Source organism: Mirounga leonina, unplaced genomic scaffold (assembly GCF_011800145.1).
Source record: "Mirounga leonina isolate KUSES-001 unplaced genomic scaffold, KU_Mleo_1.0 Mir_176, whole genome shotgun sequence".
NCBI classification, from domain to species: Eukaryota; Metazoa; Chordata; class Mammalia; order Carnivora; family Phocidae; genus Mirounga; species Mirounga leonina.
In genome coordinates this window covers 9,647,385-9,674,938 of record NW_023270454.1, presented here as the reverse complement: position 1 = coordinate 9,674,938, position 27,554 = coordinate 9,647,385, and the positions used below count along the sequence as shown (strand labels likewise).

At 38.3% G+C, this 27,554-nt stretch overlaps 1 protein-coding gene and 1 non-coding gene across 3 annotated transcripts in view; one reads left to right on the top strand and one right to left on the bottom strand.

Annotated features, from left to right (window-relative positions):
- The window catches only part of MSRA (methionine sulfoxide reductase A), a 431,046-nt gene that overhangs the window by 368,858 nt on the left and 34,634 nt on the right, over window positions 1-27,554 (bottom strand). The gene's annotated exons all lie outside the window — the stretch shown is intronic.
- On the top strand, window positions 366-438 carry TRNAN-GUU. Its single transcript has one exon. It is a non-coding gene; the product is annotated as a tRNA-Asn (tRNA).

Below are 27,554 nucleotides of genomic sequence, written 5' to 3'. Positions count from 1 at the left end.
TGGGTGTCAGAACAGACTAATGGATTAAAGAACAAACAAAATGCAAATAAAGAAGAAGAAATCTACTCAGATAAATAAATGAACCTAAGAACTGAGTCTTTGAAAATAATAAAGTATTATTAAATTATAAAGCCTGTTCCCCCCACTGTATTGAGGACAGAGATCTGAACGTTTTGCTTTCCACTGTATCCCCAGTTCTCAGGATAGCACCTAGCATATGGAAAATATTCAAAAAATATCTGTTAAATGAGTACTACTTAAAGTAAATTAAGTAAGGCTGAATCTACATGAGGCAACTATTTGAGAGATAGTATTAATCTAAGATAGCTTGAGGATTTGACATATTTAATAGAGATTTGGGGAGTGCCTGGTTGGCTCAATCAGTAGAGCGTGCGACTGTTAATCTCAAGGTCATAAGTTCGAGCCTTATGTTGGGCATAGAGCCTACTTAAAATAAAAAATAATACTAAAGTAAAATAATAAAGATTTGAGAGACCTGCATTCTAGAGCCACCCAAATGTGGCAGTTAGGTGAGGCCCATTAGGAGGCTGGAGGAAACACTGCCACTCTTGTGGCATAATAGCTTTTGAAACAATGGTGGCCACAACATGGAATAAAAGCTTCTGCCTCACTCCATTCAACAAACATTTACTGAGTACCTACCTTGTGCCAGGTACTTCTGGAGAGACTAAACATTCCCACATTAAGATACTTCCATCCTCAGTCATACACCCTTTTCCCTTGGAAATGACACATGATATGCTAAAGGTATGCCAAAAAAAAAAAATTACCAAGAAACCTGTCTGATGGTCCCTCCCTATGATGATTCTGCTTGCTACAGGAGAAGAGATGGATGAATCATAAATGGAGTTAACCTGGGAATCTATTTTATATATTTTGAGGACCTAGCATCCCATTGTTTTCGCTTTTACAAAGTATTTAAAAGGAGACAAGATTAAGTGGCCCTGTGAGAGAAAACTATACAGTGGTACAGCATTGCAATGAGGGAAGGAGCCAGGATGAGGTGGAATGATTTATGTTCACAGGCCACATAAGCATTCCAGATGGCCCCAAATTGGTCATTCAGCACCTATTCGACATCATTCACCGTACATTGACACACCATGATCACACAGCCTTGTAGCGAGTGCCAAGGCATGACAGAAGCTCGGTCCAGATGATCAAAGTGAATCCATCACAGCCCAGAAGCATTCTGCCTGTCTCTGGATATAAGAGAAACTCTGTTGTCCTATGGGGGTCTAAGATGCTCTATGTAGTCAAATCGAGCAAATAAGAAATTTTCAGACTTGCTTGACCTCTAGACCTCTAACTAGGACAGTGATGATCTGGCTTTTCCTAGCACTTGTCAGACTGCACCTAGATAAAATGTTGTTCCACATTCTGCATGTCCCTCTGTAGTACAGAAGTAGCTAAATTAGAGCGGGTTAGAGGAAAGCCAGGCAACTAACTCATGTCATATATAAATGGTTGAATACAGAAGGGATATTTTTCAAATATGTGAAAGGCTGCCACATATCAGAATTAGATTTTGTTCTGTGTGACCCCAAAAAGGTACAAGGAGGATCAGCACATGAAAGTAATAGGAAGAAAGATCACAGCATCACAGCTCTATAGAATAACCTACCAAAGATAGCACAGGTCAGCCAGCCTTGGCGAAAGTGAGATCTCTATTGTGAAAACCAAGACAGTCACTTGACAGATTCTGCAAAGGAGACAGAAGGATCAGAGGAGGTGATTTTCCTGGATAATATTTAAGTTATTGTCCAAATATGAGAGCCCATTTTAAAAAGCACAGCAAACAACTAAAGAGAATCTTCAAATGCACTCATCAGACAATGACATGGGGGAACAGTGGTGGTTTTCATTTATGCTATTTCTCCTAACTAAACTGTTCCCATTTCTAGCCAGCAGTGACTTATTTGAATCTCTCTTGGCTGCTGGAGACACCCCTGATATGAATCTTAGTGGGCAAGAAGATGGGAAAAGAGGCTAGAGAGCAAGCCACAAATCTGGACACTCCACATCTATGAAAAAAATCACCCAGGAATGATTAAGAATTGAGCAAAATAAAATGGGGGGTGGCGGAGCTTGCTTCTAATAAAATCTGTACTTAAAAACCGGAAGAATTTCTGCAACTCAGAAGTACCCTTGTAACAATGAAATCTTGTTTTACTCCAAACAAACAAACAAAAAAAATACTGAAATAGGCCAAATCTTGCTTGTTTCAAACCCAGCTTCCAATAGATATTAACTAAGTAATTTTGATGGTGCTAGAGGGAACAGAGTGGGGCCTAAATTGTGGGCCTCGATGACAGCAATGTCATAAAACTGGACAGGAGCTTAGTAAATGTCTGTTGGATGCATGAATCACTCAATGAGTCAGTCAGCCTTGGCCTCACATCTGAGAGCCAGGGATTAACTGAAATCTAGGCTCTTGGGAATAAGAGATGATAGAACCTACTAAGAGCAAATGTGCTAAACAGAACATACCTATAAATATGTTGAAGTCAGAGATTATGGTAACCTATCTTTCACTGGCTAGTGATGGTAAAATCCAGAGCTAAGTAAGGTCACATTCAGACTGGTTTTGGACTGCATGCTACCATTTCATCACTCTCCTGGACAATTCAACCATCGGTGGAAAAAGAAGGCAAATAAACCTCATGAAATTAATGACTTCAGCTCCTCATTTCAGTTCTTCACAATATATACTGAACTACTATCAGAGACAAACTGTTCTTGAAAAATAGCATGATATATTTTCAAAATGTGTAAATTCAAATGCTAAAAGCACATCATAAGGAAAAAGAAAGCATGCATACACTTCAGCATTTTAGTACTCCAAATATTAATTTAAATAACATTAAAATTAGGTGCTAGGAAGAGAAGGGTTAAAACTGATATACTGTCTGATGTCGAATTGTCTGATGTCTCTGGTTCCTTTGCCAGAGTATTTATTTTAAAGTCAGGCACTACATGCATTGTATCTCCTGGTCTTCATTTGTCTTTTGCTATGCTCAACAATTTTAATGCCAAGAGGAAGAAACTAAGTAAGAAAGGGAATGTGCTGGTCTGAACCTGGAGAGCTGATCTAACTGAACTGAAAAAATTAAAACCCTTCTCCATCTGTTCAGTACACCTGCTGATGGAGCACTACCACAGGTAGGGAGGAAATCCATCAGAGACCAGTTATAAATAGATTTTTATTTCATCTGCTAAAAGCTTGGCAGCCAAGGTGGGAGGGCTGCCCACCCTGGCAGCCAGGCAAAAGCTCTGAGCTGCTTTTGTGTTTAGGTGAAAGGAATAAGGAGACAGAAACCAACAACAACAAAATAAAGTAAATTTCCCAATAACTCATTTGACAAACAACCAGCAGTCATTAAGTTTGCTTAAAACGTGTCACGCGTTTCTGAGACGTGCTGGGGAGATAAAAGATCAGTCACACCCCCTTGTGAGGATGGTACAGAAATCTGATGCGAAACAGACATGTCCACCCATCAGTTCTGTATACAAAGTTTGTATGTTCCAACTTCCCTTGTGACATTCATAAAATTAAATCAAGAGGGCGGAGCATATAGATAGCATGATACTGTCAACTTTATTGACATGCCGTATCTTTCTGAGGATAAGGTCAATGGAGATCCTAAATGTACCAAAATGTAAACTGAAATCAAATGTTTTCATGGAAAAGAGAAACCAGCAGGCCCAATCCATGAACTATCCGTCTATGGTGAGACCATGAGTGGTTAGAAGCATTAGGATCCCTCCTTGTACGTGTAAGTCAGAGACAGGAACTCCTTGTCACACCCCCTTCAGCCTCTAGAATGGCACCTCACACCTAGAGGGAGGGCAGCAAAGAGCAGACAAGTTCATTCAACTGACAAGTTCATTCAAGCAAGAGAAGCAACAAAACAATCTTCCTCTTTGAGTAAAAACGGGATCGATGGATGCCTCAAGAAAGGACTGATGTGAATATTCAGATCAGATACTTAAGTGCAAAATGTCAAAGACTGTATTTCCAAATAGGAACCGTGAGAAGAAGGGTGCGGAAGAGAGAAAAGGAATATGTTTCATTTCACTGGAGAAACTTCCTGATGCCCTTCAAGGACATTAAGGATATTACCAACAAGATAATGACCCGCTATTCTGTCACCACCAAGGACAACAAGAGAAATGGGATCAAACTGTGGCAAGGGAAAATTGGGTTAAATATGAGGAAGAATTTCCTGACAGCAAAGGTATTAAACACTGAAAAGGGAAACTAGAGGCGATTAAGGTTGCTCTCTGGAGGTCTTTAAAAAAGTCGAATAGCTTGGCAACTATCTCGGGGTAATTTAGGTACAGTTCCGCCCGCTCCTCTGGCCTTTATCAGTGCTCTAATTCATCCCCTGGCCCAGACAAGACACATTCACCATGGTAAACTACTGTCACACTCTGTTCAATAATGAGCTCTCCGAAGGAGAATAAGCATTAATAAAATGGCAAAAGCTCTCTTGGAAGTAAAACTCATTTTTCTTTATTTAAACTGCACAATGGGTTTTTGTGGTTTTCTTTTCCTTTTTCTTTTTTTCCCCTAACACTTACATCTAGAAATAGCCAAACAAAGCTCATCTCCACTGATCTGTTATTCCAAAGCATTAAAGGGAATCCAGGTGGAAGATTAAGTGTGGAGAATGTTCTGAGTCAGAGTTCCACAGAATAATTTATTATGCACCTCTTTGCTAGGTACTGTTTAGCATGGAGCACTGCTGCCCAGAAATTCTAGTTCTGCCTCTCAGAAGCCTAAAAAAAGGAGCTTCCCATTGGTTTGGCTACAAAGAAGCAAACTAAATGATCTCTAACATTCTAAAATTCTGGAGTCTTTGTTTATTTTATGGCTCTCTACTCAGTGTCATATTAAAAAACTTCAAAAGTCTCACTTTCAAAGAGGTCCATGTTCTTTAAAATATTTGAATTTTAATTCTCCCTTTATGTTGAAGAGGGAAAGGAGGATTTTTTTTTTATTAACATATAATGTATTATTTGCTTTAGGGGTACAGGTCTGTGATTCATCAGTCTTAAACAATTCAGAGCTCACCATAGCACATACTCTCCCCAATGTCCATCACCCAGCCACCCCATCCCTCCCATCCCCCTCCACTCTAGCAACCCTCAATTTGTTTCCTGAGATTAAGAGTCTCTTATGGTTTGTCTCCCTCTCTGGTTTCATCTTGTTTCATTTTTCCCTCCCTTCCCCTATGATCCTCTGTCTTATTTCTCAAATTCCTCATATCAGTGAGATCATATGATAATTGTCTTTCTCTGATTGACTTATTTCACTTAGCATAATACCCTCTAGTTCCATCCACGTAGTTGCAAATGGCAAGATTTCCATTTTTGATGGCTACCTAATATTCTATTGTATATATATACACCACATCTTCTTTATCCATTCATCTGTCAATGGACATCTAGGCTCTTTCCATAGTTTGGCTATTGTGGACACTGTTGCTATAAACATTGGGGTGCACGTGGCCCTTCAGATCACTACATTTGTATCTTTGGGGTAAAGCTCTATTTTCAACTTTTTGAGGAACCTCCATACTGTTTTCCAGAGTGGCTGCACCAGCTTGCATTCCCAACAACAGTGTAGGAGGGTTCCCCTTTCTCCGCAACCTCGCCAACATCTGTCATTTCCTGACTTGTTGATTTTAGCCATTCTGACTGGTGTGAGGTGGTATCTCATTGAGGTTTTGATTTGGATTTCCCTGATGCCGAGTGATATTGAGCACTTTTTCATGTGTCTGTTGGCCATTTGGATGTCTTTTTTTTTTTTTAAGATTTTATTTATTTATTTGAGAGCGAGTGAGAGAGAGCATGAGAGGGGAGAGGGTCAGAGGGAGAAGGAGACTCCCCACTGAGCGGGGAGCCCAATGTGGGACTCGATCCTGGGACTCCAGGATCACGATCTGAGCTGAAGGCAGTTGCTTAACCAACTGAGCCACCCAGGCACCCCATTTGGATGTCTTCTTTGCAGAAATGTCTGTTCATGTCTTCTGCACATTTCTTGATTGGATTATTTGTTCTTTGGGTGTTGAGTTTGATAAGTTCTTTATAGATTTTGGATACTAGCCCTGTATCTGATATGTCATTTATAAATATCTTCTCCCATTCTGTCAGTTGTCTTTTGGTTTTGTTGACTGTTTCCTTTGCTGTGCAAAAGCTTTTTATCTTGATGAAGTTCCAATAGTTCGTTTTTGCCCTTGCTTCCCTTGCCTTTGATGTTTCTAGGAAGAAGTTGCTGCAGCCGAGGTCGAAGAGGTTGCTGCCTGTGTTCTCCTCAAGGATTTTGATGGATTCCTGTCTCACATTTAGGTCTTCCATCCATTTTGAGTCTATTTTTGTGTGTGGTGTGAGGAAATGGTCGTTTCATTCTTCTGCATGTGGCTGTCCAATTTTCCCAACATGATTTGTTGAAGAGACTTTTTTCCATTGGACATTCTTTCCTGCTTTGTCGAAGATTAGCTGACCACAGAGTTGAGGGTCCATTTCTGGGCTCTCTGTTCTGTTCCATTGATCTATGTGTCTGTTTTTGTGCCAGTACCATACTGTCTTGATGATGACAGCTTTGTAATAGAGCTTGAAGTCCAGAACTGTGATGCCACCAGCTTTGCTTTTCTTGAAAAGGAGGATTTTCAAACGAGGACCCTCTTCTTCTCCTGTCATACCTGTCATTACACTTGATTGAATTTAACTGCAGTCTTTCTTCACCGCCATATGATAAGCTCCATGAAGGCAGTGTGTAGGTTGTGTCCATTACTGTATCCTCATCACTTAGCTCTAATAGACAGTTAGATATTAAATGAATGATGGATTGACCTCTTGAATGAATGAATGAATGAATGGAGGGCAGAGGATTTACCTAAGTACGAGGTCCCAAGTGTATATGGGAAAGGCTCCTATAATAGTAGCAAGCTGCTCTTCTAGTGACCCCATCACGGAGTGAACAAATGCCAAATAATGGAATGAACAAGGGATTTGGAGGCAGAAGACTTGATTTGGCTGTCATGTCACTAAGCCAGCACTTCACCTCTCTCAGCCTCAATTTTCTCACCTGAAACATGGGGTGTGTGCGTGTGTGTCTGTGTATGTTTCTCAGAGGGTTGTGGTAATGTAGATAACATAGGAAAAACAGAGTTTTTAATTAAATAAAGGACAGTTACTCTTTTCACACATTCTTTATTGAGGTTTCCATAAAACTTTTAAATCGTGAAGGAGTGGTACAGAGATGGTGACTGATGCCAACTGCTGATTCCAGGAAAGAATTCAGTAAATGGAAGAAGGAAGTATTACCAAAGTTCAGCCAGGGACAGAACATATAGCTGGTTTCCTTCTGTGTTGTCTGGAGGCTCATTCACCGCACTAAATAGCAAGCAAGTATAATGAGGGAAACATGCATTGAGCCAAGCACACGGCCACTGCCTTTAAGAAAGGCAAATCTGTAAACTCCAGACCAGGAGTTTTTCCTTAAGATTTGGATCTGCAAGTCCAGTCTTCCACCAGTTGTTCATTTCTACCTAGAACTTTACCTACCTACCCTTGCTCATGGCAAACTATCCTCCTACAGGCAGTGGTTCCAAATGTCTTGAACAACCAAACGCCTGTCAGTAAAGTGAAGAGAGCATACTTTCACATTCAGATTTTAAAACAGATATATAATTATATGTAATTATCAAAGCAGTTACAAATAAATAGTAACCAGCAGGGAAAGGAGGGCTCAATATACAACACCCAGCACGGCCCCCAGTCCTTCTGGTTTCTCAATCTTCTGTGTGTTCTTTTGTTTTGCAAAGTGATTTGGGAGATTAGGTGGGATTTTTTTTAGGCGGGACAGCAAGGAAAGTTGTTGAATAAGTGCTACTTGATTGCACAACAAAAGATACCCAAAGAGCCTCAGCCACAACTCAATTCCACTTGGCCCAACAGTTTGAATTTCTCAATTAAGTTATTTTGTTAGCAAGAGGACTGGTTAGGGAAAGGAGAAAGTGCTTACTGCACCGAGTTTATTCACTGTATAGAAATCACTGTAATAAGATCAACAGAACATTCTAAGGGCCCAAGAACTCCAATTTGCTAATGCTGCTGATGCAATGGGAATGTGCCCATGTTACTGGTGTGCTGTAGGACGTTCTGCAAAAAAACAAAATAAAACTTCACAATACTCACTTATTCAATAATTGGTACTCAGAAGCTCTGAATCTGCCCAATGATTTCAACTGACCAAAAGTCTATGTGAAAATTAGGAAGCTTTATCCTCTAGATATTAATTAAGGGGATAAAATTCTAGTTCATTCAAAGAAATATTAGCCTCATTAGCCCTCTTTTGCCACATCCAAAAGCATGGATTCTTGTAAGTATTATCACTAAAACCATCTTTGAGAATAAAAAATCAAAGTATTCTAATTTTTCAAACATATACCATAGTTGATTTCAAAAGCTGCTGTAAGGAAAATAAACTAATCACAGACTGAGAAGATATTTTAACCCATATAATAAAGGACTGGCATATAAATACACTGCTAATTAATAAAAATAAAACAACTAAAAGGAAAAATGTGCAAAGGATAGAGAATGTACAGAAAAGGTAATCTAAATTGTCAACATAAAAGGATGCACAAGCTCACTAAGTAATCAGGTACACAAATTAAAATAACAACAAAATATTTCTTGCAGACCAGACTGACAAAATGTCAAAGTCTGATACCACCAAGTACTGGCAAAAATGTAGGAGATACAGAAATATGATAGCGCCCTAATGTTAACTGGTACAAATGCTTTGAAGAATAATTTGGTATTATTGAGTAAAGTTAACGTATTTGGCAACTCAACTCCATTTCTAAGTAATTCCCTTAGAGATCGAAAATATGTACAGAAGACATGTGCAAGGTGTCCATTATAGCACAGTTGGCACAAGGCAAAAATGAAATGTCCACCACAGAAGAATGGATAAACTAAAATGAAATACTCTGCGGCATTAGACCTGTAGTAGCAACATGGATCAATCTCAGAAATATCTAATCTCATCTGCAAAAAGACAGCAACGATATAAAATCATTTTATATGCATTTTAAATTATGCAAAACAACAGTTACATTGTGTATAGTTACCTATACATGTAGTAATACTACAAAAATGTACATAGAAATGTTCTACACCAATTTCAGGGGTGAAAGGATAGGGCTTTAGTTATATTCCTAATGTTTTATTTTTCTTAAAAAAAAAGATCTGGAGCAAATAAATATGGCATTTGTTAGTTCTGGATAATGAGTATAGGGGTATTCACTCTGTTTTATTCAGTACTTTGCTATGTATTTGAAAGTTTTCATAATTAAGACTTTTTAAAGCATTTTAAAGAGATATGTATATAACCCATAATCTATTGACACAGAATACTGGAAATCCTACAGAATCAGATACATTATCTTTACCCACCACAGTCATATGCTTGAAGTAGCTAGACTAGATAATTATCTCTCCTATTTGTGTAATATCTATCAATTAAATTGCCTTCAGTTGTATTACCTCATTTAATATTCTTAACAACCTTTGATTTAGTATTATGACACCCATTTTTTTGAGACAAAAAGTCAACTTTTGGACTTTCAGAGTTTTTCCCAAGATCACCCAGTTAGTAAGTGATTCAGTACTGGAATCTGGTACTGTTATTACTATACCACAGATGACCACTAGGCATCTCAAAAATCTGTTATTCTGAAGTTATATGCATCATCTTTAAGGTCTGTGTTATCAACCTGAAACCACAGGTGTGAGTTAGCAAATGAAATGAAATGCTTTATCACTGCATTTTTTTCAAGCCTCCCGTCAAATGCATTTCTTCTGAAGATTTCTAATATACTGACCTCTTCTAAAAATAAGTTATAAAAGTCTGATAAAACCCAGCATTTTATTAATGGAAAAAATGGAAACCTTGTACAGGTAAGTTTTTCTCTCCTTTAAAAAATAAATTTTCAAAGTTAATAAAATAGAAACTATAATCTTGTTTCTTCACTTCAATGTGCTAATGGTAAACACATACTAATCTTAGGGAAGTAGGTGATTAGAGAGGGCTAGTGAGAACTTAAACATCGTGAAATAACTTATCAAACACAAATAGCACCAACAATAGAAGCTAAATTTAATGATAACAGCTAAGGGACTATTCAGGCTATTTCACCAAGTACAAAACTAATAATCTAAATAACAGTACCACTAATGGGGAACCTGAATTTCACAGGGCAGTAATAAGGCACCCCACCCCATCCCCCCACCCTACCCCACCCCACCCCCCCAGCCACCACAAGCTGTAAATAAAAGCCAGTGAGGAACCTGGACTTCCACTCCCACCTTGCAATAATGATGAAGTGCTCCTTTTTCCTCTACAGATATGTTGTCAGAGGAGTCTATTAAAACAGAAGATTTAGGGGCGCCTGGGTGGCTCAGATGGTTGGGCGTCTGCCTTCGGCTCAGATCATGATCCCAGGGTCCTGGGATCGTGCCCCGCATCGGGCTCCTGGCTCAGCGAGGAGCCTGCTTCTCCCTCTCCCTCTGCCTCTCTCCCTGCTCATGCTCTCTCCCTCTCTCTCTCTCTATCTCTGTGTCTCAAATTAATAAATAAAATCTTAAAAAAAAAAAAAAACAGAAGATTTAGGGGCACCTGGGTGGCATAGTCAGTTAAGCATCTGACTCCTGGTTTTGGCTCCAGTCATGATCTTAGGGTCGTGGGACCGAGCCCTGTATTGGGCTCTGCACTCAGCACAAGTCTGCTTGAGATTCTCTCTCCCTTTGCCCCTCCCCCCATGCTCGTGCACATGCTCTCTCTCTCAAATAAATAAATAAATCTTTTAAAAAAACACGGAAGATTTAAATAAGATCCAGAGTCTCATAGTACCCAAAATGCCCAGGATCTAATCAAAATTACTTATTCTACCAAGGACAAGGAAAATTTCAACTTGAACAAGAAAAGACTATCAGCAGATCCCAATACCAAGATGACACAGATATTGGAACTACCTGAGAAGGATTTTTAGAGCTGCCACCATAAAAAAATGTTTCAATAAGCAATTATGAACAGACATGAAACAAATGAAAAAATAGAAAGTCTCAGCAAAGAAACAACAGATGAAATACATTAACTGAAATTAAAACTCACTAGGTGGGCTCAGTAGCAGAATGAAAATGACAAAGAAAAGAATCAGTGACCCTGAAGATAGGAACAACAGGAATTACCCAGTCTGAACAACAAAGAAAAAACAATTTAAAAAAAAATTATCAGTGTCAAGTACTCGTAGGACTATAACAAAAGATCTATCATTCATATCATCCCAAATCCTGGAAGGAAAGGAGAAAGAGGGCAAGCCTTTAAAAATTACTCAAAGAAATTGTGGCTGAAAAATTTGCAAATCTGGCAAAAGACAGGGACACTTGGCTGGCTCAGTCATAACAGCACACAACTCCTAATCTCAGAGTGGTGAGTTCAAGCCCCACATCGGATGCAGAGATTACTTAAAAATACATAAACTTTTTTTTTAAATCTGGCAAAACACATAAGCCTACATACTCAAGAAGCTGAGTGAACCCAGGAAAAAGCCAAAGAAATCCATGCCAAGCCCCACATCACAATCAAACTCTTTGAAAACTAAAGACAAAGAGAAAATTTTTGCAAGTAGTGAGAGAGAAACATCATCTTACCTACAATGGAAAAACAACTGGAATAACAGCAGATTTCTCACCAGAAACCACAGAAGCAGAAGAAAGTGGTACAACATTTTTCAAGTGCTGGAAAAAAAGGGAACTGTTAGCTTAGAATTCCATATCCAGCAAAAATATCCTTCAAGGAAAAGGGAAATCAAGACATTCTCAGCTGAAGGAAAACTAAAAGACTTGTTACCAGCAGACTGACCCTAAAAGAATGGCAAAAGGAAATTCTCTAAACAGAAATGGTCAGAAGGCTAAGAAACCACTTTGTGTTAAAAATGAAATATGACGATTATATTCCACAATACTGTATAAATACTATTTTATGTGAGTGATTAGAGTAGTGCCCTGGTTAATATACCATGCAAAACTCTATACTAGAAAATAATTTAGAGATGATGAATGTGGTATTTGGGTTATTTCTACCAAAAAAAAAAAAAAAAAAGCTAGATATCATGAGCTCACAGTCAAGTCTATAACCTCCTATTTATTTTACCATTATCTATGCTAAAAAGTCAAACTCAACTTACATCACTTCAGCTTACAAGTTTTTCAAAAATGTAACCTGCTACAAGAGCTAATACTGCCTACTGATCCAGCAATCCCACTTTAGGGTCTATACCCAAAAGAACTGAAATCAAAGACTCATACAGATTATTTATACACCCATGCCCAAAGCAGCATTATTCACAAAAGCCAAAAGGTGGAAACAACCCAAGTGTCCATCAACAGAAGAAGGGTTAAAAAAAAAAAAAAAGGTCTATGCACACAATGAAATGTCATTCAGCCTTAAAAAGGAAGGAAATTTTGACACATGTTATAACATGACTGAACCTTGAGGATGTGGTGCTAAGTAAAATACCCAGTCACAAAAGGACAAATACCATATGGTTCCACTTACATCAGGTGCCTAGAGCAGTCAAATTCATAGAGACAGAAAGCAGAACAGTGGCTGCCAGGGACTAGGGGAAAGGGAGAATGGGAAGCTGTTGCTTAATGGGTACAGAGTTTCAGTTTTACAAGAAGAGTTCTGTGGATGGATGGTGGTGATCACTGCACAATGAGAATATGCTTATTGCGGTTGAACTGTGCACTTAAAAATGGTTAAGATGGTAAAGTTTATTTTTTTTTTGAAGATTTTATTTATTTATTTGACAGAGACACAGCGAGAGAGGGAACACAAGCAGGGGGAGTGGGAAAGGAAGAAACAGGCTTCCCACCGAGCAGGGAGCCCGATGCGGGGCTCGATCCCAGGACCCTGGAATCATGACCTGAGCTGAAGGCAGACGCTTAACGACTGAGCCACCCAGGCGCCCCAAGATGGTAAAGTTTATGTTATGTATTTTTACTACAATATTTTTTTAATTTTAACTAAAAAAAGAATAATATCTACCATTTATTGAGCACTTGCTATGTATCAGGAGTACACTAAGAGCTTTGCATATATTTCCTTATGTCTCTTCCCAAAAAACTTTGAGGAAGATAGCATAATCTGTCTTACACGTGAAGAAACAGGGTTTGCACAACTCGACCAATGTCCAACAAGAAAAAATGGAGTCAAAATTCAAACTGAGGTTGGTGAGACTCTGAAACCCATTCTCTTCAAGCACTCCTGAGTCTCTGGGAACAATTCAATCTTTCAAGTAAGGGAAAATAACATACAGTGGCCAGCAGAAAAGAAGATATGAATGGCACTGATCTATGGAATGAAAAGGATGACATCATTACAGAGGGACTAATTCTTTAAAACCTAAACTTTAATACCAAAATATTTTACACAAAACCTCAAGATCCATACATTAGATGCATTCTAATTATATTGGAGCAAGAGATTCTTAACTATAAAACAGAAGAAAAAATTTTAATTCTTAGAACATGGTGGAATACAGAACACAAACAGGTAACTTCTTTCCTCTTCTACAATTACTTCTAGAGAAATAAAATAACCTTGGCACCATCAATGACAAAATCAAGTCATGCCTTGCAGTTGGTACTGTTATTCATGACCTACTGGGTTTCAGAATAAATTCCTACCTTCAGTATTCCCTGAACCTTTTCTTTCCCTTTACCAGAATTTCTACATACCCATCTCTCCCTATTTCACTATGTTCTCTGGAACCCTGCCAATGATCACATCTCCTATCCGACCTAGATCCCATGGGCAAATACTGGAACACTGCCCTCCTTTAGTTCCTGCTATTCTAATTCCAAGCTTGGATTCACCCCATGCTCACTCTCTCCAGGGCCACCACTTGTACCCGGGGTGACTGTACCTTCCTCTAGCAGATCAAGGCACAGGGCTTGAGCAGGAAAGTTGGGCCTGAATTTCAACCCCCTCATAATTACACACAATGTCTTGACTCTGCCCCTCCCTCTCCTGGGCCTCCCTCTCCTTTTCTGGAGAAAGACCTAAAAAGATGCAGTTCACCATGAACTGGCCTCAGCAACCCTTCATGATGTTGTATTACACTCTCAGTGCTGATTGTTTTCGATACTCTAGTTTAGCCTCAAGATCCCACATCTACTCTCACTCTCTTAGTAAAGTTATTGGCAGGACTGAAGCCAGCTACTGAGCAGTGCCCTCAGCTCTCCATAAGTTTCCCTCACCACAATCTCCTCAGCCTTCTTCCCACAAGGAGCACATAAAGAAGACTTCCAACTTGTTAGACAGTCTGTTGGCCTGCTCCATCCCTAGGCCATACCACCAAGGCCTACGGCTCTGGGATCCTTTGGGGAAACAAGGAGAGGGAGAATGTAAGACAATGGAGGGCTGCCAGGAAGGGAATGAGCATTTGGGGCCATTGTGTACCAGTCAAATCCTTATTTTATATTGTCTCCAATGGCTACCTCAGGGGTTCTACCTCGGTCACAGAGAATGTGGCCCTACACGCCACTCCCCCTAAACCCATAACCAGCAACACAGACTCAGATTAAAAGCAAACATACTGCTTTTTGTTCCTCAACCATGATGAGAAAAGTTTTCTTAATCAAATAAGCCTCAAGAAGATAATCTGCTTCACAATTTGGTTTATTCCTTCAATGAATCCATATTGGATGGCCATTATGTACCAGTGCTAGGCTCTGTCACTAGGATTAATGAGATGCAGGTGAAAGCATTGGGAAACTATAAAGAGATACACCTTTTTTGGTTATTCCTATCCTTCCCCTCCCTGCAACTATGAATTCCTTATGGGGAGAAATTATATCTTTGTCTCCCCTACATCCAGCATGGGGCCTGGCACAAAGCAGGCCCTCTGGGAATATTTGTTGAATTACTTCAGCAGTTCATACCTGCAGCTGAAACATTTCTCACCTCATGCCACCTGCCACCAACCCTGACACAGGCCTTCGCCACCAAGGCAACCTCCAAGCTCACCTCCCTGGTTCATGTGACTTTCATCTCCCCTTAAGAATGTGAATCTATACCTCTTTTCATATGAAAGAACAACTACATGGAATAAAGTTAGCCCACTAAGTTAAAAGCTCACTCAGGCCTAGAGTCAAGAGACGTATCATCCCTATGAGCCTTTATGTTAGTGAACAAAACTAAGGAAACAAAACAGAACATTAGACAGCACAGAAAGTGAACTGATTGGTGTGCTTAAAATACACAGCCCCTTAGCGAACTTACTTCCTAAGGGCCACCCTTGCTTACAGATATGAGATTGGCCTCCTCTTCTCTTTCTCAGAAAAGAAAACAAAGAAAAACAAAAATCCCTCATAAAGAGGCTGGTGTTTTATGTGGCAGCCACATCTTCAAAAGTTCAATGACATCTACTTTGGTATCTATAAAATCTAGCATGTGAGCCGTGGTTCGATCTTCCCTATTTAACTTCATTCTCATGACATTTGAATTGCTTATTATACACGTCCATCAGAAGACGTGAACAACTGAAGCTTTTTGGCCAATAAGATGCAGCAACCTGAAGAATGGTCCAACAAAGTTCCCAGAGCTGTATGGACAACAGCTAATCCCCTGAGGTTTTATAATAACACTCTACAATATGTACATTGTGCAATAAAAGTTAACATACTTTAATCTATTGAAACAAATCTGACTACAGTGCTACTCTTTTCTATCTCAGCTTTTGTACTTCTATTTTAAATCTATGCTCTCTTCCATCCATGCATGTGGTTTCCTTCCCTGTTACCCAAAATAATTTCGTCAATAAAATATTAGCATGCCTAAGTGGGTACTCAATAAACATTTGCTCAATGAATGAATAAATGACTGAATAATTATAAAATGCTGGGCTAAGGCCCCCTAAGAGGTTTCCACTGGTTTATAGAATTATGTGCTTGCATGTTCAGGCATACACATCTAAATGGGACTGAATAATAGGTATCAAGTAGCAGTTAAATATTAATCCATTTGTCTTAATAATTCTACTTCAAAATCTATAATTCAAACTACAATGAATATATGCTCAGAGTTCATTTACAATCATACTACTAGTATTTACACACTTTAAAATAAGATTTGAAATATTAATACTGATATGGAAATAATTCACAGCCTAAACATCAGTGTGTTTATATAATAAAAGGTCTAAAAGTAAAGAAAAATGCCTTGTGTTAAGCCTAACATATGTGTTTGAAAATGTAATCAATTTTTAAACATACCTTTTTAAAAAGGTTGTACAAAGGAGTGCCTATTCTATACCCAGTTAACAAGGAACATTTTAATATGGGACTTTTTTCATTTTAAGATATGTAAAAAGTAGGCCAGAGAGAATATATTAGTAAGAAACTTTATTGGGTATAACAGCTAATATTTATTATCAAACCTTAAGTCTAATAAACACCATAAAATGTAGCTTTACCAGTATCGAAAAATTTAATATTTCTTAAGGTGTGTTCTGACATCTTTGTTTTCTAATTTACTTATTTCTTATTATCCTGTCAGAAAACAATTGGACATAAAATAGTCCGGATATAAGATCAGTTTATTCTCACTGAGTTCGCTGCAAAGAAGTTCTGAAATAAGCTAGCAAATGATTCTTTTAACTTTAAGGGAAAATGGTCTCAAATAAATTAAAGAAGTCACATATTTAGCAAACCTAAATGACGAGAGGTTATGTTAAATGTTTAAAAAGTAAATAAAAGTAAACATAAATCGGTAATAAGACGGTCAGAATGAAAACGTAGCTCTAATTTAAACTTATTTGCTGAACTTTCTTTTTGCGTCCTATATTGTTGGTTGCTAGCATGGTCGTGAAGGATCCTGTGAGCAGTTCAACAGGAAGACTGTAGCCATGCAAGCATCTCCTTCCCAGTGCCTATCAGCATGTCTTTTATGTCTTGGCGTCCATTTTAGGAGTATCAGCGAGGTGGTGTATAAAGAAGCTTATAAAACAAAGGTTGTCATTTTGGCAACCCAAGTGAGCACTAAGTAATTTCATTTTATTGAAGATCAAAATGTTGATTAGTTAAAAAGTTGAAGGAAATACTTAAGCTCAACTATGCAAACACCTGTATTAGATCTCACATATTTTTAACTCGTATTTGTATATTAAATGCCATTCTCAGAATTGCTGATGTATGTCATTATGATACCACAAAAACCATTTGAAACAATGGATCATTTAAGGCGCGCAGTAATATAAAGCTATAAACAAAAAAAAATTTTTTTTGTGAAAGGATTAACAAATCCCTGATTACATGCTCAAAACAAAAGCATGGAGCAGTCTTTTATACTACCCAAAATGATCAGTACTTATGTGAATATATACAATTTCCCTGTATTCTTTCAGTATATGAAATAAAAAGAACATATATTACCATAGTAAGTCATAACCTAATGCTACAAGTCAAACTCTGTTCTTTAGAAACAGCAATACTTACTGACAATGAGGGTGGTCCACAAAAATACGTACCTTACAGCTAACCTCTCCTATAATAATGCTGATTTTTAAGAGCAGAACTATCACAATCGAACCATAACCAGGCCTAATAGAAACTTTATTATTAAGAAATTAGATTTAAAGTATGTATTCAAGTAAAATTCTGGGTAATATTGAAAAGCAAATCCATGAACTTTCTAGATTTTCCTTCTACTTAAAACATTTTGAGAGAGCCAAGCTATAGTAATCGTTTAATTATACAATCTAATCAACTAAAAATAATGGAATTTTTCTCCAAGTATTGCAAACACAGCTTGCTACGTCTTACCCAAAAGATTAAATTTCTATTCTCTACCATTCCCAGCCATTTTCTGCCAGTATCATAAAAATTACCTTTTATCATTTTCTTCTCACAATGAGAATTCCCTAATCGCACACATCTTTTAGACATAGACACCTCCCCATCCACCTCCCCACCCACCTCCAAAAACTGGTTCAGAGCAAAGACACACACAAAAATAATGACCAAGCTCACATTTCTTGTTTGCCCTTCAAACGAAGTCTGGTGTCTTCAGCTTGCCTTTCTGGTCTTCAGTGTTGTCACTCATTGCTGGGGGATGTAGTTTAGGACAGCATGAAGCAGCAGAAATAAAAGCTGTTGCTTTAAGAAAACGTTTTCTTAAACACATGGATAAAACAACTTTTACTCTGACTTCCTGGCTGGGTTGCATAAAATCTTAGAAAGGCTCCTTGAAACGTGAATGTCTACAAATGGGAAAAAATAAAATAAAATAAAATCTAAAAACTTACGTTCTGAACACATTCCGAAGGATGTCTGATTTGATTTGAAAGCAGGTTTGTACTGATGAACAAACTTTATTTTGTAGAAAATTAATATTCTCTCTAATTAGAAATTTGCCTTGCCATCTTCTATATTAATCCTGTCTCTCATGGTATAATCATACATGCAAAAAATCAAATACAGTATTTCCCAAATGCATGGACACTGTGGAAGCTTCATTTTGAAAAAGGCTTTTATTTCCCTTAATACTGGTGACTAAACGTCATTGTATGTACCAACACTTTCAAATAGCCCAAGAGACTTAAAAAGCCTTCTAAGTTTGAAAACCAAAAAGTTCTGAGTTTTTCTGTACCCCAGGACGGTTTTCTTTCCTGAAGCTCAAGCCGAGAAAGCAGACAAAAGAAGCTGATTTGACTGAGCTGTGCCAAGTCTTGCCTTTTTTTCTTTCCTCAGCTCTCCCTCTGCCTCTCTCTCTCCCTCTCTCTCTCTTTCTCTCTCACTCTTTTGCTCCCAGTATGGCAACCTTCCGAGCAGTCTTGGCGGAGGTCCAGCCTGTGCCAGTCTGTCTGAATTCTTGTCTCCAAAAGATGTCCTTTGCGGATCAATTAATACATTTGAAAACAGGAAACTGTGGTACGGTACCCAAATCCTGGCACCAACAGCATCGACTTCTGCCAAATCACCTTACAGATTTCATGGTATCCTACCTTTCATAATCATTACTAACATGTTCCCGGAGCAATAATGGAGTACTAGAAGCCATTCACTGTTCAGCGATAAGGAATCTGTTCCCTAGAAATGTCCATATGCGACATATGCACAACCTGCAGTAAATCAAAATTCTCCTGTGAGAAGAGATGTATGTAACTTTAATAAGCACCACATACTGTATTTCTTTTTATAAGACTTGCTTTTCCTTGCCCTGCTGCAAAGAATCATGGGAGGAGAGAAAAGGAGGCATGCAGATTAAAATTAAAACTGTATGCCCAAATAAGTCATGCTTTACCCTATGGGAAAAGAACATAGTTCTGATTGAACAGCAAATCCCATTATTAAGGAAATTCTAATATAAGCTGTACCCATCCAAAATTTTATCAGATATGAAGGGGGGAGAGAATTACTTTCAAAATATAAATATCAATTAAAAGGGGAAGAAGAAACTTAGGGGTAGATTTAGCAAAATTAAGTATGTTTTCATATTATGAACCTCAAATTTCAACATAGTCACTTGTTTACTAAATTCATACCTCTATAATTATTAAGTATAAATAAATACTGTTTCTTTTTATTTGTAGCATGCACATCTTTTAAAGCAAAAGAGTCAGTCTATGCTTCACACATCTACTTGTCCTTTGCAGACCAATTAATACATTTGAAAACAAGAAGCTATGCTATGGTACCCAAATCCTAGCACCAACAGCATCGACTCCTGACAAATCGTTTTCTGCTATTTGCTTGAAAATACAGAGTAGCTATACTCTAGAATCACCATGGTTTCATGGAAAAAAATCCAAATAGTAGGTTCTAGTCCTTGACTCTGACTTTCTAAGGTATGTAATCTCAAGATCCCAAATGCTTAATCTATACATTCCTCACTTTGCTCATCTATCAAATATAAAAATCAGTGACTTCCTCCGCTGTGGTCCCAAAATACTCTGCTTATACTCAGTATACCTTCACTCTAATCGTATAGTAGTTAGTTGAGTATGTGGCCTTCACCAGCCAGATGGGCCATTCTCAGGTGGGACCATGTGTCACTTATCTAAGAAAACTGAAAGTCTTCCATAAGCAGGTGCTCGATAAATCTATGGGAATGAATAAATTATGGCAATGGATCACATATGTATCATTCTGAAGTTCCATAAAACTATGAAATATGATAATGAAAAACAAAACCACATATTACTAAGTCATAAGCTGACAGATCAGAGAAATGCTACAAGATATTATAAGTGTTGAAGTAAAGCACTAACAAAAGTGTTCTATGTCATCCTTCCAAATAAGGGTGATGAGACATGGGCAGGGATGACAGCGGATTTGCAATTTATAATCAAACTGTTGAAAAAGTTAAAGAACGAAGAAAGAATCTTGAAAGCAGCAAGGAAGAAGTGACTCCTGACAGATTAGGGACCCCAATAAGATTAACAGCTGATTGCTCATTGGAAGCCATGGAGGCCCAGAAAGCAATGGGATGACAGAGTCAAAGTGCTGACAGGAAAAAAAACATCCACCTGGAGTTCTATACCAGCAAAAGTCTCCTTCAAAACTCAAAGAGGCACTAAGACACTCCAAGATAAGCAAAAACAGAACACTTACTGCTAGTAGATCTGCCCTATAAGAAATACTAAAGGAACTTTCTCCTTTAGGCTGAAATGAAAGGAGACTAGACAGTAACTCAAATCCACATGAAGAAATAAAGAGCACAAATAAAGGTAACCTCAGAAGCAAATATTAAAAGTAGTATAAATGTGGGGCACCTGAGTGGCTCAGTCAGTTAAGCATTCAACTCCTGATTTCGACTCAAGTCATGATCTCAGGGTTGTGAGACTGGGCTCCACTCTGGGCGTGCATCCTGCTTAAGATTCTCTCTCTCCCTCTCCCTCTGCCCCTCCCCGACAAAAAAAATAAAAAATAAATAAAAAATAAAAGTAGTATAAATGTATTTTTTGTTTATAACTTTTTTCTCCTACGTGATTTGAAAGACAACAGCATAAAGCAATAATTATAGGGGTGCCTGGGTGGCTCAGTCATTAAGCATCTGCCTTCGGCTCAGGTCATGGTCCCAGGGTCCTGGGATCAAGCCCCACATCGGGCTCCCTGCTTGGCGGGAAGCCTGCTTCTCCCTCTCCCACTCCCCCCTGCTTGTGTTCCCTCTCTCGCTATGTCTCTGTCAAATATATAAATAAAATCTTTAAAAAAAAAAAAGACTTCCTTTAAAAAAAAAAAGCAATAATTATAAATCTATGTTGATGGACACACAATATGTGAAGATGTAATCTGTGACAACAGGATAAAGGAGAGATGAAACACAATTATACAGGAACAAAGTTTTTGTATACTACTGAAATTAAGTTGATATAAATCTGAATTAGATTGTTATAAATTAAAATGTTAACTTAAAAGCAACCACTAAGAAAACAAGGGAATTAAAATGTTACCATAGAAAAATATTTAATACAAAAGAAGGTAGCAATGGAAGAACAGAGAGACAAAAAAGACAAAGAGAAAAAACAGCAAAATGGCAGAAATAAATACAACATCATCAGTATTCACATTAAACTTAAATGAACTAAAGACTCCAATTAAGGGGCGCCTGGGTGACTCAGTCGTTAAGCGGCTGCCTTCGGCTCAGGTCATGACCCCAGGGTCCTGGGATCGAGCCCCACATCGGGCTCCCTGCTCGGCGGAGAGCCTGCTTCTCCCTCTCCCTCTGTCTGCTGCTCTGCCTACTTGTGCTCTCTCTGTGTTAAACAAATAGATAAAAATCTTTAAAAAAAAAAAAAAAAAGACTCCAATTAAAAGACAGAGACTGGCAGAATGGATTTAAAATACATAATCCAACTATGTGCTGTCTACAAGAGACACAACTTTAGATTCAAAGACACAAATAGTTTGAAAGTAAAAAAATTTAAAAATATATACCATGCAAACAGCAACCAAAAGAAAGCTGGAATGGTCATACTAATATCAGACAAAATACATTTTAAGACAAAAATTGTTACTAAAAACAAATAAAGACATCTTATAATGATAAAAGGTCAATTCATCAAGAAGATGTAACCATTATAAACATACATACCCATAACCAAAGAACCCTAAAATATATACAGCAAAACATGAAATAACTGAAGGAAGAAACAGGCAATTCAACAAACAGACAATTTTCCAATAATAGGTGGAGACTTCAATACTCCACATTAAATAATAGCTAGAACAACTATATAAATCAGCAAGGAAGAGAAGCTTGAACAGCACTGTAAAGCAACTAGACCTGACAGACATCTATAGAACACTCCCCTCAACAGCAGAATGCACATTCTTCTCAAGTGCACATGGAACGTTCTCCAAAACAGACAATACATTAAACCATAAAACAAGTGCCAATAAATTTAAAAGGACTGAAATCATACAAAGTATTTCTCCAACCACAATGGAATAAAAGCAGAAATCAATCACAGGACAAAAATTGGGAAAATCACAAATATATAGAAAAAATACTCCTAAATAACCAGTGAAGAAATAATAAAGACCAGACTGGAAATAAATGAAATAAAGAATAAAAAAAATTTTTTTTTAATTAGATAAAGATATTGCAAGAAAACTACAGACCAATATCCCTTATGGATACAGATGCAAAAATTCTCAACAAAATACTACCAAACTGAATCTAGCAACATGTACAAAGGATTATAAACCATGACCAAGTGGGATTTATCCCAGGAATACAAGGTTGGTTCAACATAGAAAAATCAATCAATGTACTATACCATATTAATAAAGGACAGAAACCACTCAATCATCTCAATATACATACAGAAAGCATGTGACAAAACCCAATGCCTTTTCATGATTAGAAACTGGATCTACATAAAGAAAGGAAGAGCACTGAAGATGCAAAAGTGAAAGGAAAATAAAAACTTTTTTCTTATTTTTAATTGATCTAACAGATAAGAGTTTGTTCAAAATAATAGCCATGTACTTAATTATAAATGCTTATGTTTGTATATATATGTGTATATGTATATGATCATTTGTATAACTATATGCTTATGTATGCTTATATATAAGTGAAACAAAAGACAGCAATGATATTAGGGTGGGAGAGAGGTATTAGGATTATTTTGTTATTATAAGATACTCACACTATCCATGTGGTAGGGCAATGTTACTTGAAAGTGGATTTGGATTAGTTGTAAAGATATATTATAAACTCTAGGTCAATCACTAAACGAAGTTTTTTTAAAAAAGTATAACTGATACACTGAGAAAAGAGAAAAGATGAGTTCATATAAATAAAATGTTCAATTAAAACCACAAAAAGCAGGGACGCCTGGGTGGCTCAGTGGGTTAAGCATCTGCCTTTGGCTCAGGTCATGATCTCAGGGTCCTGGGATTGAGCCCTACATTGGGCTTCCCGCTCAGTGGGGAGCCTGCTTCTCCCTCTCCCTCTGCCTGCCACTCCCCCTGCTTGTGCTCTCTCTTTCTCTCTGTCAAATAAATAAATAAAATCTTTAAAAAAATAAAATAAAACCACAAAAGGCAGAAAAAAAGTAGAAGACAAAAATAGGAACAAAGAACAAGGGCAACAAATAGAAAACAGTAATAAATATGGTAGATATTTATCCAACTATATCAATAATCATTTTGAACATTAATGGTCTACATGCACCTATTAAAAGACATTGTCAGAGTGAATCAAAAACTTGCACAGAAATGTTCTTAACAGTGTTATTCATAATAGCTATAAAGTGAAAACAATCTGAATGTCCATCAACAGTTGAACAGGTAAATAAAATGTGGTCTAAATATAAAATGGAATATTATTCAGCCATAAAAAGGAATTAAGCACTGATACATGCTTTAACATGGATGAACCTTTGAAAAAAACTATGCTAAGTGAAAGAAGCCAGACATAAAAGTCCACATATTGTACAATTCTATTTGTACGAAAGGTCCAGAATGGACAAATCCATAGACACAGAAAACAGACTAGTGGATGCCAGGGGTTAGGCAGAGAGAAGAATGGGGAGGAGCTAATGGGTACAGGGTTTCCTTTTGGAGTGATGAAAATGTTCTGGAATTTGTGAGGATGGCTGTACAACTTCATAAATATACTAAAAACTGCTCAAGGGTGCCTGGGTGGCTCAGTTGGTTAAGCGACTGCCTTCGGCTCAGGTCATGATCCTGGGGTCCCAGGATCGAGTCCCACATCGGGCTCCCTGCTCAGCAGGGAGTCTGCTTCTCCCTCTGACCCTCCTCCCTCTCATGCTCTCTGTCTCTGATTCTCTCTCTCGCAAATAAATAAAATCTTAAAATAAATAAATTAATTAAATAAATTTAAAAAAACTGCTCGATTGCATACTATAAAAAGGTGACTTTTATGGTATGTGAGTTATATCTCAATAAAAATAAAGTTGCAGTCCATCTCTCCAGTATTTTGAGTATTTTGAATGATTACATCTCAAGGTAAACCCACAAAAGCCCTTCTTATAAAAAACACTACACATTAGCTAAAACCTTGTCCGTGTGAATCTGCTCCAGGAGTCTACCCAGCAAATTCTCGTGCCTTCCTCTGCTTTGACTTCTTGGTGAGACCCTGGCCAACTCCAACATTCCTGGCCTCTCCAAACACAGCTCCCTTCTGCCCACTCTCTTGGTTCTGACTCCTCAAATAGTGCCTGCTCTCTTGGACTGCCAGGCCCGCCTTGAAGTCACTCCATCTTCTCTCCCTAACTGCCAGGACCTAGTGAATTCAAAAGTTTGACAGCCAGCCTCGGTCACATGTTAGCAAACCTTATCCCACAACTCAGGCAGCTCTTCCCAGGCACCCTGATCCCAGCAGGCTTCGGGAGGCTTCCTCAGTGCTAACCCAGGATCAGACTCAACATTTTAATCCCTGTCTCTCCTCCACGTCCCCGTGGGTCCCTCTCCCAGCCACCTGCTTGGACAGGGCACTCTCTGTACCCACACAGGATACTGACTATATAATATACTCACAAGGGCAGATTCACAAATATGGGGAATTTTCTTCCCAGTGCATACCATTTATGATTTATTGGTAGCCTCAACACGTCCTCTTGATTCAACCTCTCAGACAGAAAATACAATGAAAAAGGACTGATTCTTAGAAGTTTTATAGAGTCTATAAGTTAGTGGTTGCAGATGGTAGTAACATGGTTAAGTCTTTCTACAGACTTAGCGCAGTCTATGAGGGTTAACAGAAGAAACAGGAGGTCAAAATGCACAAACTTCATGATTTTTCAAACTTTGTTCTTCCAGAGAGTCCTGGAGCTCCCCAGAGGCTGCAGGGCCCTCAAAGAGGACAAAGAAAGGATAAGCAGGCAAGGTTCTAAGACAGCACCACTGCAAAAACTACAGTAGTTCTGTTTTTATGACTTACAGGTACGAGGTTCACACAAGATTTTAACAAAAAAATGTTTTTCTAAAAAAATAATGTTTAAAATCCTTTGTTTTGAGCCAATCTAGAAAAATACTCCCTAACGAACTAACCTAACAAGAACTTTTCAGGCTGTGGCCCTCTCAGAATATTTACAACATGAGCTAACACTGTCACCTAAGACGTAAAATCTTAGGATCTTACGACATCCTAGGATCACAGTAGTGGGGAGCTACTTCCTAAGCAGACAGAATATATCTATCTTGTCCACAAGACAGAAAATGAGGGAAAACTGGGACACCTGGGTGGCTCAGTCAGTTAAGTGTCTGCCTTCAGCTCAGGTCACGATCCCAGGGTCCTGGGTCCCTGCTCAGCGGGGAGCCTGCTTCTCCCTCTCCCTTTGCCCCTCCTCCTGCTTGTGCACTCTCTCTCTCTCTCAAATAAATAAATAAAATCTTTTTTAAAAAAGAAAGAAAATGAGGAAAAATAGAATTATTGGACCATTTCCCCACTTCTTTCCCTCCTTAGGTTTAGATCTTCCATAATCTGAAACCCCAAAGAGCATGAATCTGGTCTTCTTTCCCAGCTATTCATTAAGTCTTAAATAATGATATCCACTCAGGAATCATTCTCTCAAACATTATTTAAACAACCACTACATGCCGGGCCTGTGCCCAGGGATATGGAACCCCTGCCATCATGCAGCAGGTATGTAAACAAGCAGTTGCGACTACAGGTCACCCATCAGCCATGGCAGAGCATGTGCATGACATCCTAGGATCACAAGAAGGAAATAAGCTGAAGTGTAACCTACTGACCAACCAAAAGTCAAATACAGGTCACTTTAGATAGAATAAGGACAGAAGTTTGAAAGGTGTATTCATTCATTTTATACATATTTGTGGTGTTCACTTAAGCTTAAAGCAGTAAGCTAAGGCTCTAGGCAATCCAGAGGCACATCAGAAACTACCCCTGCCCTCAAAAAGCTTAAAGTCTAGTATGAAGATAAGACACTTAAGAAATACTACACTTTACATATTGTTATTATATGACATATGTGATGTCATAAAACAAAAGACACATGGCCTTTCCACAAAGCTCACGCATGGAATTGTATGGCCATCCTTCCTGAGGCAGATCTAAATTCTACCCATTCTCTCTGTTCTCCTCTCCTCCCCCACCTCCCTCTCACCAGCTCTCACCAGTCTCATCTTTCTTTCTTCTTTCTCCTCTCTCCCATCTCCCCCATTATGCACGTAGTCATTATCTGCGTTCATTGATTCATCAAGCCAGTATTTACTGAGCACTTGCTTATGTGCAAAATATGGGGTTAGAAGCCACAATGAACACAGCAATGACATCAACAAAAGATAATCATGCATGAGTAATATCTATGCTAATAAGCATTTTCACCTTCCTTAACTCATTCACTTCTCACCCAACCTTTGGAGGAAGACAGGTGTTATTTTACTCTATAGATAAGGACACTGACATCAGAAGAAGTTATGTGACTTTCCAGACCATCAGACACGTATCTAAAATATAGGAAATTGAAGCAACTATTCCAGATTCCATTACTAAATGAGTTCCGGAAGACAGACTAGACACATCCCACTACGGACTTAACAGTCCCTCTGAAATGGTTAATAGATACCTAGAACTCCACTTTGTCAAACCAGAACTCTTGACTGTTCTCAGAAAAGTTCCTTCCTCTTTCAGCCTCAATTTAATGGCACTCAGCTGCTCAACCTGAAAATCCAAGAGCCATCCTTGATTCACCCCTCAATACCCATGAGAAAGGCTAAAAGACAAAAGACAGTAAATGCCAAGTGTTGCCGAGGATGCTAGAAACTGGACCCCTCATACATCACTGCTGGGAATACAAAATGGTAAACAGTGTGGCAGTGTCTTGAAAAGTTCAACTTATACTTACCATAAGAACTAGCAATTTCCAGCCCTAAGTCTACCTGTGAGAAAACACAGACCTGCACATGAACATTTATCAAGAAATTCTTCTCAACAGCCAAAAACCGCAAAC